We start from the raw sequence: 18,360 nt of genomic DNA on the forward strand, positions 1-18,360 counted from the left end.
AATGCAAACATTGTGACAAGAGTTTCAATCAGTCTCATCACCTCAAGACACACATGCTTGTCCACACTGGAGAAAAACCCTTCCACTGTAAACTGTGTGACAAGAGTTTCATTCGCTCGGATCAGTTGAAGACACACCAGCTTGTCCACACTAGAGAAAAAACATATAATTATAAACACTGTGACAAGAGTTTCAATTTGTCATCTATGTGGAATGCACACCAGCTTGTCCACACTGGAGAAAAACCTTTCCTCTGTACACTGTGTGACAATAATTTCAATACGTCAGCTCAATTGAAGACACATATTCTTGTCCACACTGAAGAAAAACCTTTTCAATGCGAACATTGTGGCAGGAGTTTCAAAGGGTCAACTCACCTGGAATCACACTTGCTTATCCACACTGGAGAAAAACCTTTCCAATGCGAACATTGTGGCAAGAGTTTCAATTTGCCGTCTAAGCTGAAGGTACACCTGCGCGTCCACACTGAAGAGAAACCTTTCCACTGTTCACAGTGTGACAAGAGATTCAAAGGGTTAAGCGACCTGAATAGACACCAGCGTATCCACGTTGGAGAAAAACATTTCCACTGTGAACTGTGTGACAAGAGCTTCATGCGGCCGGGTCAATTGAAGGGACACATGCTCGTCCACACCGGAGAAAAACCTTTCCGCTGTTCACACTGCGACAAGAGCTTCAATCGGGCGACTAACTTGACGAGGCACGAGTTGAGCCACAATGAAGAAAAACCTTTCAAATGTACAAACTGCGACAAGAGTTTCCATACGTCGTACGATCTGAAGGCACACGAGGTCGTCCACGGAGGAAAACCTTTCCGCTGTGAACATTGCGACAAGAGTTTCAGGCAGTCGTGTCGATTGAAAACGCACCGGCTTGTCCATACCGGAGAGAAAAATTTCCAATGTGAACACTGTGGCAAAAGTTTCCATCAGTCACACCAGCTGAAGACTCACCAGCACCTAGCGCACACCGGAGAGAAACATTTCTGCTGTACACAGTGCGACAAGAGGTTCAGTACGTCGTCCAAACTGAAGGCGCACCGGCGCGTCCACACGGGAGAAAAACCTTATAGTTGTGAACACTGCGACAGGAGTTTCAGCGGGTTGACGGACCTGAAGAGACACCAGCGTATCCACACGGGAGAAAAACCCTTCCGCTGTAAATACTGTGACAAGAGTTTCCGTTTGTCCGGCGCCCTCAAGGGTCACCATCGCATCCACACCGGAGAGAAACCTTTCCACTGTAAACACTGTGACAAGAGGTTCCGTGAGAAGTGTCACCTAAAGACACACAAATGTCCACTATGAATTACCTCACCGGGAGGATCAAAGTAAACGGCTGCATCAGGAGAGATGCCTGAAAAGGGTCTTTGACCGAAACGTTCCTAAAGTGTTCATATTGCTTGTGCAGACAGTGTGCACTTTGTGTGCATTTTTCTGAATACCTACGCACCTGTCTCAGAACCCTCTGAGACCCCCTTTCAGTAACGCAACATCCTGCTGCCTTCCTGCATTATGTGCAAATTCAAAACGGGTGGGCTGTTGAGTGATTAATCAACGAGTGCTTCCAAACTCCTATACTAAAAATCACCTGCAAGGAATTTCTTGACATAAAGTAGCTCATAACATGTCTACCGTGGACTTTTATGCAACAAACACTTTTCAGATAGAAAGAGCATCATTCAAGCTTTTCGTACAGCTGCAATTTGAGCGAGTTTGACATAATGTAATACAATTAGATAGGACTTTGTCTGTTTAGATGTTTGGGCGGTCATTGGCAAATTGCGGCTAGTTTCCACCCTGCCATTAACTTGTGGAAAGATGACCGCCGTGTGCATATGGTCTATTGAGTATTCTGAACATTTTGATCATGAGCAGAAGATAGAGCCATGTTTGAAGTAGATTTCTGGTGTTGTCATTTCCGGGTATTTTGCCCCGGATAGAGGGATACATATCTTACATATCAGGTCCTAGAGTAATTTAATATACAAATGTATCTGCAATCAGTGATAATGGTGGCCAAACAGGAAAGCAATAATCTCATTAATAGTCTGCCTAATCTTAATCCTGTCCTCAGTACAACTATGACTAAATCTAACCTTAAAGGGACATTTCACTTTAACAAAAGTTGCTCAATTCAATATTTCAATATGTTATATTCCTATAATAATAATAAATACTTTATTTATGTATTCATTTCAATAGTATTATTAAGCGCCATTTCTTTCAGTTTCAGAAAGAGCCACCGGCCATACGTAGCCCAAGGAACCATCGGCGTTAGTCACTGCCTCCACCCCCCTGTAGGTGGCGAACACATCCTTCCAAAGCGTTTGTTCCTGTCGTGAAGAGAAAGCAGATCTCCCGGCTCCTTTAAACAATGCATGCATGCAACCCATGACAACATTCATCCCGTCTTTCATAGGTCTACCATCCGCACATACCGGCCTCTAGGTGGCGCTGATCGTGGCTCAGACAGGGGGGGGGGCGAGGTTCGAGAGCGCGTCTCAGTGGAAACGGGTTGTAGCAGTGGCTTAATTTCACACGGCAGTTCCTGGGTCAGTGCTTTCATTTGAGTTTTAACGTCATCCATTATCTCTTCCTTTAAAGACGGAGTGCCACGGTCTTTTCCACCCTAAAACATTATCATCGGGTATTATTTTAACTTTTTCCAAAAAGTGTACAGTATTTGTTAAAATCATGCTTTTATGTGGACACGTCCACCAGTTCATTAAGTATGCCTGGTTTGCCTGGTGGTTGGTGATGGGTGACACTGCCAGACTGGACTACCAGTGCCTGGACCGCTGAGCCACAGCCCAGGCCCCTCTGCAACACTTATTAACCTTAGCTTCTGTTTGTTCAAGGTCACACAGGTTCAAGTTTACCAGGTAAGAGAGCAATAACCTTTCAGTGCAGGAGAGAGACTGTCGCTGAACCATGGATCAAAAGATATAACACATATTTTATTCCCCTTGTACAGCGGTCACTAACATGCCATTAAAACAATGTCTATTAAACCCTAAAATATATAAAAACATGCGTAGAACAACGACAGGTTATTATTTTATTTATTTTTTAACTTTATTTATTTTTAAATTAAACTGTGATGTTTATATGTAGCCTACTGTACAGTCAAGTGTGAATACATTATGTGCTATAATCTGTGCATGTGTATATGTGCACCACTTTGACATGGCCACTAGAGGGCCCCCAAAGACCACAAATGGTCCTCTTGTGTTTAAGATGCTAAAGTGATTGTGTTTCCTCAAGCCTCATACGTCTGTCTGTCTGTCTGTCTGTCTGACTGACTGATCATGTTCCGTAACTGTGTTCCGTTTGGATTATAATCAGGAGCAGCTAAAATGAATATCAAATATCTAAATACTGAATCAAGCAATTTATAAACTGTCTATGGTGCTCATAAGCCTGAGTAGACAATGGAATTACCAGAGAAGTGGAATTTGAGAGTGCAGCACATTATTCATGAAAGCATTGGATTTAAAGAGGTCAGTCACAGGACTGTATACAATGAGTATGGCTGTTTGTTGTATTGTATTCATTGTTAGTGGCTGAGGAGGAGCAGGGGTCAGTCTGTAGTACCAGTGTTGTTTTTGTCGACTAAAACTAAGACGAAAAATGAAAACTAAGCTATGATGACTAAAACTAAGACTAAATATATTAACAATTTCGTCAAGAGATAAAAACGAGACTAAAATGTTGGGACTAATGGACAAGATATAGTATCATCAGTCATTTTACACTTGGTTGCATGATGAAAATAGCAGATCTACAAGCTCAACGCATTGCAGCGCGACACGTGAGCTTGTAGATCGGCTATTTTTAACAAGTGTAAAATGAGCCATTGGGACACCATCAAGGCCCACCAAAATACATTTTAGTCGACTAAATCAACTGTAGATTTAGTCGACTAAAATCTTGTGATTTTTAGTCGACTAAAACTAAAACATTCCAGGTGACTAAAATATAAATTTGCTGCCAAAAAGAACACTGGTCTGTACAACGACAAATGTGTACGTGGCAAACACAAATGTTTGATTTTCTATTTTACACACCATTATAACGTTCTTACATTTTTATCATCATAAGACCCGATTCCTGAATCTCAAAGTCTCTGGTTTTCTTCTGAATATAGTATGACACTTCATGTTTTTACTATGACACACTATACTATAGCATTGGGAGTCCAATTAGTACTAGTGGTTTTCAAATGTTTTATTTGGAAGGACCCCCTTAACTCTGAGTCAGAGTGTTCAATACGGGCCCTTTTGGTTCCATTTGAACACTCAGGGAGTCAGGATTACAGACCTGTTATGGTCATTCAGGGCTCTTTGTGTTTCTGCAATATTATTGTCATAATACATACAATATATTTTGTATGTCTGTGTCAAAAAAATAATGTTTCCGCAGGGTAGACTTTGCAGAACGAGGCACATGGCACAGTTGGTAAGTATACCTACCAGCAGGACAAATTGATGACTTTTTTGAAAACCAGCTATTATTGTGCTTTTTTTCCGATATGTTGTTGTTTATTTACACTTGATTGATATAGTTTAGTTACTGTCCCATGTCTTCATTTGCAGGGTACAGTAGGTTCCTCTTTCACTGTCCCACTATTTGTCACCCCATGTTATTTCTAGCGTAGCTGATGTGGTTAAGTTGAACTTCATTCCTGCCTGAGAACATACATCACTCGAAGGATGGTTGTCACTGACGTTTAGGAGTTCAGGTAGGATTCAATATCCCCAATTCTTTCACCCTGGAAAAGTGAAAAGTATTAATCATTGTGACCTTTCTGTAATAGGAATATTATTCCTTGGAATATTAGGTTGTAATTTGAAGTCTCTTCAGTCTTGAATTGGTATAGGCCTACCAGTGGTTCCCAAACTTATTTTCAGGGAACCCATTTTTTGAAGATGAAGAACCAGGTGACCCAATTCCCGATATTGCTCATACAATTAAGGCATATATGTTAATGACATATTGACATTTGATAAATAACCCAATAATGCAGATTGAATAGATTGTAGATGTAGCGTTCAATCGATGTCTTTGTTTTGTCTTTACATGTGTAAGCACAGAACATCCTCATCCACTTGCACTGTATGTGGATGTAAAAGGCATACTGTAAGTAGATAAATGCTTGCTTTGGGTTTAACAGTGGCATACAGGGCCTGGGCCGTGGCTCAGCGGTCCAGGCACCTTGGCTGGTTAATCCAGTCTGGCAGTGTGCCGCGGGTTCGACTCCCGATCCCGACGGCCTTTACTGCATGTCAACCCCCCCATCTCTCTCCCCATTTCCTATCAGCCTATACTGTCTGTCAATCCATACAAAATTTAAATATAAGCGAAAGCCACAAAAAAATAAAAACAGTGGCATACAGTATACTATACATTCTCTAAATTGATTAATTCAAAAGTATATGGCCATATATTGGACCCCGTGTGATGACATGGGTAGAAGGAGAAACAATGGAGATACCGGTAGCTATAGGGTGGTGTAAGTAAAATTGTATTATTCGATGAGGATGGAGCTATAAGTTAAAGATCAAATGAAAGGTTCCATGATGTGTACTCCCCTATTTATTTCTGTTGTGCTAGCTTCTTCTTCTTTGTCCCATGTTGGCTTACTTCCCGAAACACTGCACTGTCCTTTACACTGGAAAATAAATTAAATAGAAAACTCAAAAAAAATTGCCAATGCAAATTAAGTGGAACAACATAATCTCTCTCTCTCTCTCTCTCTCTCTCTCTCTCTCTCTCTCTCTCTCTCTCTCTCTCTCTCTCTCTCTCTCTCTCTCTCTCTCTCTCTGAAATGTTTTCAATCTGGTCTGCAAACTCTGCATGAATAGCGTTGCCAGGTTTGATGTTTCCAGGTGCACCCATCATGGAGAACATTACAGATGCCATCTATGGCAGCAGAAAGACCATCTGTGTGATCAGCCGTCATTACCTGGAGAGTGAATGGTGCCCTAGAGAGATCCATATGATGGCCAGGTGGGGGCAGTATTGCACATGCTATGGCGGTAACTAATAATTTAGTTGCATTCTTGGCCCTTTTCCCATTGGCCTCCGTCCTGCTTCATGCATATATGGTCACTTCCGCCCTAGTAGGCTGCAAGTGAAATGCAGGTAATCAGAAATGGTGCCAGCTTTGTCAAGAGAAACAAGCCGCTAGGTCTATGAAAATAAGCCCAAAAGAAGTGACTAAGCAGACACTTTACCTCGGCTATTTTCAAAATTATATTCAGATGTTTTTTTGTTTTTTTTTAACATTAACATATTTTCAGATGGGGGACTGTGGACGATAATAAGCATTAATCTGGGGTATCCTTGAGCTGAAACAATTTGGAACCACTGATTAAAACATTAGTAAGGAGGCCAAATAAATCCAAATGACAAGAGAACTTACAATAAATCATAATGACAACATGAAAACTTACACAAACATGCACAGTTAATACAGCACACACATGTGCACATGCACGCACACTCACTTGAAATGGGATAATATTCTGCACAATGAATACTTTTACTTAGGGTACTTTAAGTACGTCAATACTTTTACCCTTTTACGTGAGTATTTATTTTTAATTCCAGACCTTTAGGCTACTTGTAGTATTTCTATATTGCAGTGTTGATACTTTTACTAGTACTTGTTCCACCACTGCATACAACTTGACTGATACAAATGTCCTCTGGCATTCCTCCTGTGTGCTTGCAGCTACCGCCTGTTTGATGAACAGAAGGACGTACCGGTCCTGGTGTTTCTGGAGGACATTCCAGCCCACCAGTTGTCTCCCTGCTATCACACGAGGAGGCTGGGGAAGAGACACACCTACATGAGCTGGTCCCCCCCAGGACTGTTCTGGCAGAACCTACGCAGAGCTCTGGACACACCGCACGGCGCACGCTGACCTGACCTGAACCACCCGGGTAAGCCCGCTGAGACCGTGGTATTGGTGGACGTGTGGTCTGCAAAATACCCACACTGAGGACACTCTGTACTGTTTGGTACATTCAAAGGTGACCTAAGTGAAACACTGTCACCTTGGCTTGTACTCAACTAACCAGCCTGGATCTACCTGGCAATGAACTGACTGAACTGCATAAGGAGTCAATAAAACAAATGAAGGAACTGACTCACTTGGAAAAATCTCCAGCAACTACCTTTCCAAAGTGCCAGACGACGTTAGGAATCTCTCCATGCTCCAAATTCTGAACATGCGTGCTAATTATATTAATGATTTAAGCTGCTCAGACTTCTTGAATTTAACCAGAAAAAAAATACAGAAAACAATATCAAACATATACATAGAACATTAACTTTCACTCCCCCCTGTCAGGTGTAAAGGAGCAACTTGGACACTCAGGCATGAAGGAAGCGTGAGTTCAAGTCCGTTGCTCTCCCCTTGTCCCCCATATATGGGGACTAGGTTGGTGGAGGTTGTGTAGAGCCCAGGATCACATTAGATGATTGACACAGGGGTGAAAAATGGGTTACAAAATCGTGGGATAAAAAAATATATATAATAGAGAACATTAACTTTCACAATACAATATGCAAATATTGTCATAATGATCTAATGTGTCAAGATAGTGTCAACATACCGTCACATTGGGTGTTATTTGCTAGGCCTATTTGTCCCTCTTTTTGTGACATGCAGTCACATACTGTGCAGCCAGATGTGCTGGCTCTCTCTCTCTCTGAAAAGTTTTCAATGTGGTCTGCAGTGCAAACTCTGCATGAATAGTGTTGCCATGTTTGATGTTTCCAGGTGCACCCATCATGGAGAACATTACAGATGCCATCTATGGCAGCAGAAAGACCATCTGTGTGATCAGCCGTCATTACCTGGAGAGTGAATGGTGCTCTAGACTCTAGAGAGATCCGGATGGCCAGGTGGGGGCAGTATTGCACATGCTATGGCGGTGACTAATAATTTAGTTGCATTCTTTTCTTGGCCCTTTTCCCATTGGCCTCTGTCCTGCTTCATGCATATATGGTCACTTCCGCCCTAGTAGGCTGCAAGTGAAATGCAGGTAATCAGAAATGTTGCCAGCTTTGGCAAGAGAAACAAGCCCAAAAGAAGTGACTAAGCAGAAACTTAACTCGGCTATTTTCTAAATTATATTCAGAAAAAAGAGAGATATTTTCTATATTTTTTGAAACATTAACATATTTAACATATTTTCAGATTGGCAATAAGCATTCACCTTGAGATGAACAATAAACAATTAGGAACCACTGATTAAAACAACATTAGTATATAGGAAGGATCGAGGCCAAATACATCCACATGACAAGAGAACTTACAATAAATCATAATGACAACATGAAAACGTACACAAACATGCACAGTTAATAGGCTACAGCACACACATGTGCACATGCACGCACACACTTGAAATGGGATACTATTCTGCACAATGAATACTTTTACTTTGAGTACTTTAAGTATGTCAGTACTTTTACCCTTTTACTTGAGTTTTTTAATTTTATTCCAGACCTTTACTTGTATTTCTGTATCGCAGTGTTGATACTTTTACTAGTACTTGTTCCACCACTGCATACAACTTGACTGATAGAAATGTCCTCTGGCATTCCTCCTGTGTGCTTGCAGCTACCGCCTGTTTGATGAACAGAAGGACATACCGGTCCTGGTGTTTCTGGAGGACATTCCAGCCCACCAGTTGTCTCCCTACCATCAGGGCTTCAGCACTGTGTTCCGGCAAGTATCACTGAAGTGACAATAATCTCCGTAAAGCACAAGTGTAACATTGTGATTATACAACAGTTAGGCCTATATTTATACCCTTACAAAAACTCCACGTCAACTCAATTTAATTACAACTAAAGACATTTGATAAAAGACACAAGGCAAATTGCTGGAGGTGCGAGATGGCAGAGGGCACACTGTACTACATGCAGTCTGGCTCCGCTATTCACAAAATACTGGCTCAGTGTACACAAGAAAATCTGTGATATTTATGAACAGTATACTTTATCTTCATCCCTATAGGCTGTGCTAGGTGACCCTGTGCTTCTTGCCAACTGTAATAGATCTGAGGCAGAATGGATCCAGGCCAGTATTATGTTGGTTAAGCAGATCATAATGAGGGGTGTGGAAAACACTGGGGGGGGGCTCTGTGAAGGAATGGCTGACTGAGCTGGGAAAGGTAGCAGCTTATGAGCGGGTATCATATTAAGTAGACCAGACTAGGCTACCTAACATATATCGGGGGGCGTGAGGTACCGGACTAGTTCCTGGTCCACCTCGCATATCGGGGTCCCGGTCCGGACTCAGGGTCTCGACCCACTTTGGGCTTTAACAGCCGAGGAGATTATTAGGCACGTAGGTGTGACACATACTATAATGTACATGTATCCTGTCACGTGAAGCGTGTTGTGAACAGACAGAGAGAAGTGAAGCTTGGTTTTGGTCAGAGAGGTGCAATGCAAATCTTCGATGTGTTTATTGTCATTGTGTTTGTTTTTTCGTTTTGTGTTTGTAATTTTAGTCTCGTTTTGTCTCTTGTTTATTGGGGGATTCCTGTGTATTTGTTCGTGTTGCCCTGATTATCTGACCTCAGCTTTGTCCCTGCTATAAAATGAAAAAGCTAAATAACGAACGGCTTCGATCTGCGATCGGCTTCGATCAGTGCGACCAAATAAATATAATGTTGGCGGTCCTTGGCACAAAAAAGTGGTTTGAGAACCACTGATTTTAGAAGCCATTTGTAGAATCGACCGCAGGTCTTAAAGGGACACATCACCCTTTTTGCAAAAAAATATATGTTAATGACATTTAGAAGCTTTAGAACACTTTCCTGGGGGTCTTTATGTGTGTAATATGTGGTTTTAGATATTTTAGATTGTAGCAGTGAGCCTGTTGTCTCTGATGTCATGGACACTGGGCTCACTTCCTTCCTGGACTACATGTTGTCTCAGTAAGACAGCTCTCCCCCCTATCCACAAGGAGGAGCAGTGCACCAAAGAATTATGGGAATTGTAGTCCAGGAAGGTAGTGAGACCAGTGTCCATGACATCAGAGACAACAGGCTCACTGCTACAATCTAAAATATATAAAACCACATATTACACACATAAATACCCCCAGGAAAGTGATCTAAAGCTTCTAAACGTCATTCACATATATTTTTTTGCAAAAAGGGTGAAGTGTCCCTTTAATGGGTTTTAAAGGAAGATTTACAAAAAGTCTATATCAAACTCACATTTATTGACAGCGGTCAATAAATATGGTCCCATTTTACATCCTCAGAACCACATCATCAGATAAGGCTTCAGAGGGAAGCACGCCTGCTGACTTGCAGTCATTTAAATTGACAAACTCACCACAGAGAGCTACAGAATAAGTAAACGGCTCACCAGTGTTGTTTTTGTCAACTAAAACCAAGACTACCTTTTTCCACTGACGAAAACTAAACGGAAACTAAATGAAGACTAAGCTATGATGACTAAAATAAGACTAAATATATTAACAATTTCGTCAAAAAAAAAAAAAAAACTACACTAAAATGTTAGGAAGGCACTAGCCCATTCTGGGCGGGAACCCCTATTGGTATCTTACCCCCTCAGGCCGGGCACCCATATTTGGGTTCTGTACAGTATGTACAGTATTCAAAAATGTAATTTTTTTGATGCTGCTATATAAATATTTGAAGTTTTTCAGAAACCTTAGGTCAGGATTTAGAGGCGTTTTTAGAATCGGCCTTAGGCCTAAATGGGCTAGTGGACAAGATATCCAGTATAAGTCATTTTACACTTGGTTGCATGCTGAAAATAGCAGATCTACACACTCACAACACGTTGCAGCGCGACACGTGAGCTTGCAGATCGGCTATTTTTAACAAGTGTAAAATGAGCCATTAGGACACCATCAAGGCCCACCAAAATACATTTTAGTCGACTAAAAACGTATGATATTTAGTCGACTAAAACTGGACTAACACTGAAACATTCCAGGTGACTAAAATATGACAAAAACGAAATGAAGTTTTATTCCACAGCCTATATGACTAGACTAAAATATGATTTTGCTGCCAAAAACAACACTGCGGCTCACCCGCTTGCATATGCATCCCCTGCCTGAGGACGACTGTCACAGACTGTGGTCTCTTAATTGCATTAGGGGGGAGGAGGAGGAGGGGGTAATTCCATTTGGGCTCGCAAGCTATCCTGCATGCAATAGTGGAAGGAGGACTGAAGCAAATATATGGGCATGAGGCTGATTCGTATTTATATATGTGGCTTTAATGGCACTCATCAAATAGTATATGGAAACGTCATAATTCACTCCTCCATTGCAAATCACTTTTACACCTGAGAGCCTCCTTGGGAAAGATTCAATATTAGCCGATAAATGACTAAACCTCGTTTAAAATAACTCCACAGAGAGAGAGAGAGAGTGGTATCTCGCTGCATTTCACAGAGTTGTACATGAGACATGATTAGACAGCAATGCACTGCATGTGGACATACCTCCTTTCAGTGTTTCTTTTTACCTCGCCACTTACGGAAGATTGCACTGTGCGTTGCGTTGGTCTTAAAGGTAGACCAACGCAGGTGGCATATAAGTCTGCACGATATTAGAAAAGCATGCGATATTCGATGACGTTGTTGAATATCTCGATAACGATATTACAAGTACAAAAATACTGCTGACTTGCTGTAGTATACTAATCTTATTGTCTTTTTGCTTCACTTACGTTTAGCAAACAAAGACATTAATTCAATATGTAAAACAAAAGGCAAACTGAACTTTGACTTTCAGTTGCATTATTGCACATATGGCTAAATGCAATAATAACAGGCCTGCTGCCATTCAGGATGGAAATTGTCCTTTTGGATTTGGTGAGAAGTAGTTGAATGAGGAGCTATACTGGGAAGTACTTGATTTAACCCATTTTGGGGCGGGAACATAATTTAGCTATTGAAAAATAGCAGATCTACAAGCTCATAGCGTGCCACCGAGTGGCACGCTAAGAGCTTGCAGGTCTGCTATTTTTTTAAAGTCGTGAAAATGTGTCGCAAATTTGGAATATAACGTTTTTAACTCAAATCTTTGTTTCTGGGGGGTTCCTGGAACAACATATTTTCAGATGGGGGTTGGAGGCCAATTACATATCATTTTTGGGGTCCTTGACATGAAATATCGAGCACCACTGATACAGGAACATGAGGTATTTCTGAATTTAATTTTAAATGGGATAAACAGAAAACATTCAGTTGAGAGGCGTGGGGAGGAGCAGCATGGGCTCAACCTGATTTCAAGCCTCGGCTTGAGCCCTTTTTTCCTATTCGGTAAATCGTATCATGTCAATCCCTTTTTCTGTATGTAATAAAGGATAAACCATGACTTACTTTGACTTATTCCTGTAGGCTCCTAGGTGGAGAATCACACCCCGCCATGGGACTCTGTTTTGAGCAGTTTTCCTCAGCTGGGCCCACGATAATCCGGTCGTCTTTGCCTCACTCTCCACTGATCTTCTCCAGGTCTGTTTTGGCCCTTGTGGGTTCCAGTCCAGTGCTTGCCTCAGTAGGTTTTCGGAGGGTATGTCCAATCCACCCCCCACACTTTCTCTTCTTCACATCCTGGCTGATGGAGTTTTGGTTGGTTTTCTCACAACAGGCTCGCATTTGATATTTTATCAGGCCACCTGATGTTCAGAATGCACCTTAGGCATCTGTTGAGAAATGTCCGGAGTTTGTTGGTGGTAGTATTTGTCACTCTCCGTGTCTCTGACCCATAGAGGAGAACTGACTTGACGTTGGTGTTAAATATTCTGGTCTTATTACGGAGGGACAGTGCCTTGGAGTTCCAGATGGGTCGTAGCGTGGTGACCCATCTGATAAACTCTCTCTCTATCTATATACTTCTCCACTCCACGGTTCTTTGGCGATGGGATCGCTCAATCAGCAAATATACATAACAAGGTGTCGTTTATTTACCTCAATACCTCTCGCAATATGTGATGCCCCCATGAAGGTACATTTTTCAACATATCTTGCAGCATTAGTAGCGAGATTTATTAAAAATAGTTTAGAGGCAGCCCTGTGGATTGTGCGTGGCGAAACATAGCGGAAATATCGCTGCGGGTGACACCCTCAAATTGCAGAACGATTGATTACAGAATACAGAATCAATCAAAACAATAAGTATGTGCAGTATATCCTGACTGCGGGCACAGTGATGTCAGCAGCAACACAAAGAGTGTTCACAAATCTTAAAGTTACATCTTATCTAATCCTATACAGCATTATTGTACCTCCTGGCTGTAACTGCACATTGCAGTTTGTTTTGCACAAGCTGTTGTTGCGTGTTGTTTGCACATTGTTATTTATCTTGTAAAATTGGATTTGTTCTGTGTTTCTTGTTTTGCATGTTGGCACCTTGGTTTGTGAGTGTTGCCAGCCCTGCCTGTATGCACGACAAAGTTAGCAGATTGGTGAGTAAACATCCATATGCTAATGTGTACTATACCCATGCCATGTAGCCTGTTTTGGTTTATTACAAGGGGACATGCATTTGCATGTACGCGCACACGCATATTAGGGTCGGGATACACCGATATGGAATTATTGGCCGATACCAATGTTTAAAATAAAACTTTAGGCGATTTTTGTTTTTATTTCTCACTTATGTGCAGGGAAACAAATACATCTTCAATACAATAAATAAATGTTCATGTTACCAACACACCATCATAGCCAACGCAAAATGTATGCTTTATCGACAACAGATAAATATCGCCTACTGCCATTGGTTAATGTTAGTTGTATTTGGCTGATACCGACGATGCGTGGCCGATACATCAGTGCATCGATAATACATACAGTACATACAAGTAGGCCTGTCACACTTTTATCTAAAGAACTTTACATAGATAGGTATAGGCCTATACCAACATCATTTAAAAGCGCCAGGGTTACAATTTAGACATTTAGCAGATGCTCTTAATCCAGAGCGATTTACAGTTAAAGCAAGAACAAAACATGCTAATACATCAAATAAATAAAAAATAGTCATCAAGATTTCTGATGGCTATTCTTGATTCAAGAATCATACGTAAACTATCCTAACGGTGGAATATCTATATAATGAAACGATGCGTACAATACAGAGCTGGGGTTCCCAAAGTGGGGTCTGTAACTCTGAGAGTGGAGAATGGAACCAAATGGGTCCATTTGGTTCCATTTGTACACTCTCAGAATTAAATTAACATTGATTTTACAATATAAATTGGGGGTCCCAGAGATAGAAATGCCCATGTAGACTAATGCATGTCAAACTGGGGGTCCTTGATATTAAACGAGTTGAGAATCTCTACTAGAGCTGTATAAATCTTCTCTTATGGGGGCATATATTTTACGCAGGGCCAATTAGTGTCAATTTGGTGGTCCATGACATGAAAAAGTTTGGGAACCACTGATATAGAGTGCCGTCTACATGAAATGCTATCTAAGTTACTGCAACACCTTCAAACAATAAATGTACTGGACATTTAGCAATAAACAATAATCCTACACTATGCCAAAAAACACACGTGCACATGCACTCGCACGCACTCGCACCCATACGCACGCACACATTCACATTCCCCAGCAGGACTGGACAGCTCGGGGAAAACGATAAGCAAGTAGACCTGATTATGAGTTCAATAATAAGCTCATTATCTCCGCGTTTCTCTGTGTATCTGAGTGTTTCTTTGATGAGTGCACAGGGGAGCTTATTAGCTGAACAGACATGTCAATTATGTGCACGCAGGTGCACGCACGCACGCACGCACGCACACTTTGGGTTATTTGATTATTCTCCGTTACCTTATCCACCCATCAAAATGTGGAGATGTAATTATAGGTAGCCTATACACTGCTGCACGGTGAAATGGATTTACACGAGGACTATAGCCCCCATCGTGGGCTGTGTATAGCCTGCGAACAAACATCAGCCGCCCTGTTGTTCAGAGACACCAGGGTGTGTGTGTGTGTGTGTGTGTGTGTGTGTGTGTGTGTGCGTGCGTGCATGCGCTCAGAGACACCAGGGCGGTGAGGGGAGCAGGGTCATTGGGTGTCTTAACTGAATGCCTTTTGTAATTGTATGAGCCATGAGTGTGCTATTGACCGTGGACCATCAGCCACCAACATGTTACTGTACGTGGCCAAGGAAGCCCTGTATAGACCGTAGTGGGAGGGTTGTAATTGTATCTCATGCACAGTGCAGAGCGGTGGGCGGGTGGGGTGGACCTCTCTGCTGCCGAGTGCCGTAACAATGACAGAAAGGCCTTGACACCCACCCAAAGAGCTCTGGCTCTGCTCTGCTTCCTCCTGCAGACACATCATTACTCAGCCTCTAGTCTCTCTGCAGGAGTGCTCTGGCATAATTATGCAACATGGCACACTTATTGGAATATAAGGGTCTTTTGATCGTTGATAATGGGGTGGGGTGTGTGCTGGGGGGGGGGAGGGGGAGGATCCTATGTTGAAATGTGCACGGCCTATGTATAATAATAGCCTGACGATGTGTCAGACTCATTACCCTGTGAGGAATTCTAATAATTGGTATGCGGTCAGGCTTAGGGCCGATTCATACTCCTATTTTACCACTGTAAGAAATTTTCAGTAGCAGAAATTTTCAGTAGCACCGAAGAGCCGACTTTAGGACGGTACCGCCCCCCCCCCCCCCCCCCCCCCCGAACCTCAAATTACGTCAAATTGTAGGCTCTACAGAGCCGAACCGACTTTTATTCGGCTCTAAAATAGGAGTATGAATCGGCCCTTATAGGCTTGGCTCAGGGAAGAGGACGCCCCTGCCATGCATATAGTCCTCCATGGCACCGTTGGAGGTGCGACAAAGAAAGCAGGAAGACCATCCATTCTGTATGAAATAATTACCCTGTGAGGAGTTCTAATTTGCTTCTCTTCCATGATTTGGAGACACTGGGGCAGCAGCCTCTATAGAATGTGAGCATATTCTTTATGGTTTTCATATATCATTTAGTTTTTTTATCTTAATTTATTGTGTATTGTCATTTATGTGATATGGACCCTGAGTCTGAAATAAAGATTGAATTGAATAGCTCTGATCCATAGTGTTAGGAGGGAGAAGTCCTTCTAACGCTATGGACCAGAGCTGGTCATCAAATTATTGGCTTGGGAATGCGACAAGAAAAACAAAAAACGAATCTCCCTGAATTCAAGGCTTCATGTGGGGTGTGAACTGGGGGTGAACTATACTCCTTTATGAAGTTGCACCTAATAAGAAAAATACACAGCCCTTAGAAACCTACATATAAATAAATTATGTATTTAAACATATCAGAAATGCAAACATAATGCCACAGTGATTCTAATGACATTGAATACAATAGCAACAGAATGGTTTCCCTAACTCATGAGTTGTGTTGTGTACTGCTGTCATGATTACAAATGTAAGTTGTGTCAGGGGGTGGTTTTCAAGTAGGACCCAAATGCAAGGAAGTAGGAACTCTTTATTCAAACAAAGATTTGCAGGAGCTTAAGACTATAGCAAACAAAAACCGAACTGGAACTCAGGATACAATACAATAATCCAACAGAGAACACTGCAACCAAACACAGGGCTTAAATATAGGCACATAGATTAACGGGACACAGGTGAATTAACTCAAATCAAATTGCTGGGGAAAACAAGACACAGGTGAAACAAAGAACCACAAATCAGGGAAGGTGAGACAAGGCAGGACACGACTACAAAGGAGGACAGGAAACACAAAAGCATCACTTAAAAAAAGAACACCAAACACAACACACGGAATTAACCCATTTAAAAAGTCTATATTATATATATATTCAAAGATTTGGACCGCATTTTCACGATTTTTCAAAAATAGCAGTCCTACAAGCTCGTAGCGTGCCACTCGGTGGTGCGCTATGAGCTTGTAGTTCTGCTATTTTTCAATAGCTAAAGTATAACATTTATAACGCGGGAACACCAAAAGGGGTTCCCGCCCAGATCCTGACAAGTTGACGATTAATTGTCACAAAGAATTGTGATTATTGTCAACATAACCCGTAATCACACATTTCACGGGAAAGATAAGAAATCTCTGACACAAACATGTTTGAAAATGTATGGACATTTTTCAACGTGTAAATGATGGACAGTTATGCAAAGATAACTGCGATTATCTCAAATAACTGCGATTAGGCCATCAACATAATAATCCTTATGTTGCTTTGAATACGTCATACATTCAAAATTCTCTCTCTGAAATATGAGTGTTTGTCAGAGTGTCTGAGAGGAGCATTTCTGAACTAGAGAGAAAGCTCACTATTTCTCTTGAATTGCTTTGGCTGAAAAGGATTTCACTTTCCCGGCTCAAGTAAAATAAATAAATAAAATGAAAAGTATATCTTCCCCCAGCAAATCACTTCAGCCTGCCTGTGCCCCTGTGGGCGCGCAAATTTGGATAGGCCCGCTTGACAGCTAGAAAGGGATTCTAGAGGAAAATAAATTACAATACACAAAACAAAACTGAAGGAACTGGGTTACTGTAGGTGAAAACAACTCTCAGCTGAGACGAAGCCAATTAGAATGAGCTAGAGGGGATTTTGGAAGTGTTGGCGGCAGATCTAGTTCTGCAACCATCTTATACTAGCACCTGATCACCATCATAATATCACACTGTACCGGATCAATCACCATCATATTATACAATACTGGATCTATAACCATCATACTATCACCATCATAATATCACACTGTACTGTGGATCAATAACCATACTGCACAATACTGGATCAATCACCATCATACATTACACCACTGACAAACAAACAGTGATATGAAAAGGGTTGAAAACCACTGGTAAAGCACTCAAAAATACAAAACTCTGCTCATAAAAGTTGGCCATGGGACGGCAGTGCAATATGGCTCACAGAGCAGCCAGACTATATGACTATAATGACCTCTACTCTGAATGACTCCTAACTGTGTGACGGGAAGGAAGGGGGTCTGCCCAAAGTGTCAACATGTGCCTTCTTGGGAGTGATACCGTGTTGACTATAGTGAGGAAAGCGCCGCATAGAATGTGCCAGCCCATTATTGTTAATGTTAATACTAGAGGGCGAAAGTATTCTTCGTTGTGGCTATTTGACAAAAAAAATGAATAAAATAAGACTCATACAAATTGTTATACCCATGCAGGACAGGAACCCCCTTTTGGGGTTCTTATTGCTATGTACTGTACAGTATACTGTTTTATAGCCACATATCGGCCTCGGTCCTAAATGGGTATTAATAATACGAGCACCGTCTGGAAG

The sequence above is a fragment of the Protomyctophum bolini genome (genome assembly GCF_963924005.1).
Source record: "Protomyctophum bolini genome assembly, chromosome: 21".
NCBI classification, from domain to species: domain Eukaryota; kingdom Metazoa; phylum Chordata; class Actinopteri; order Myctophiformes; family Myctophidae; genus Protomyctophum; species Protomyctophum bolini.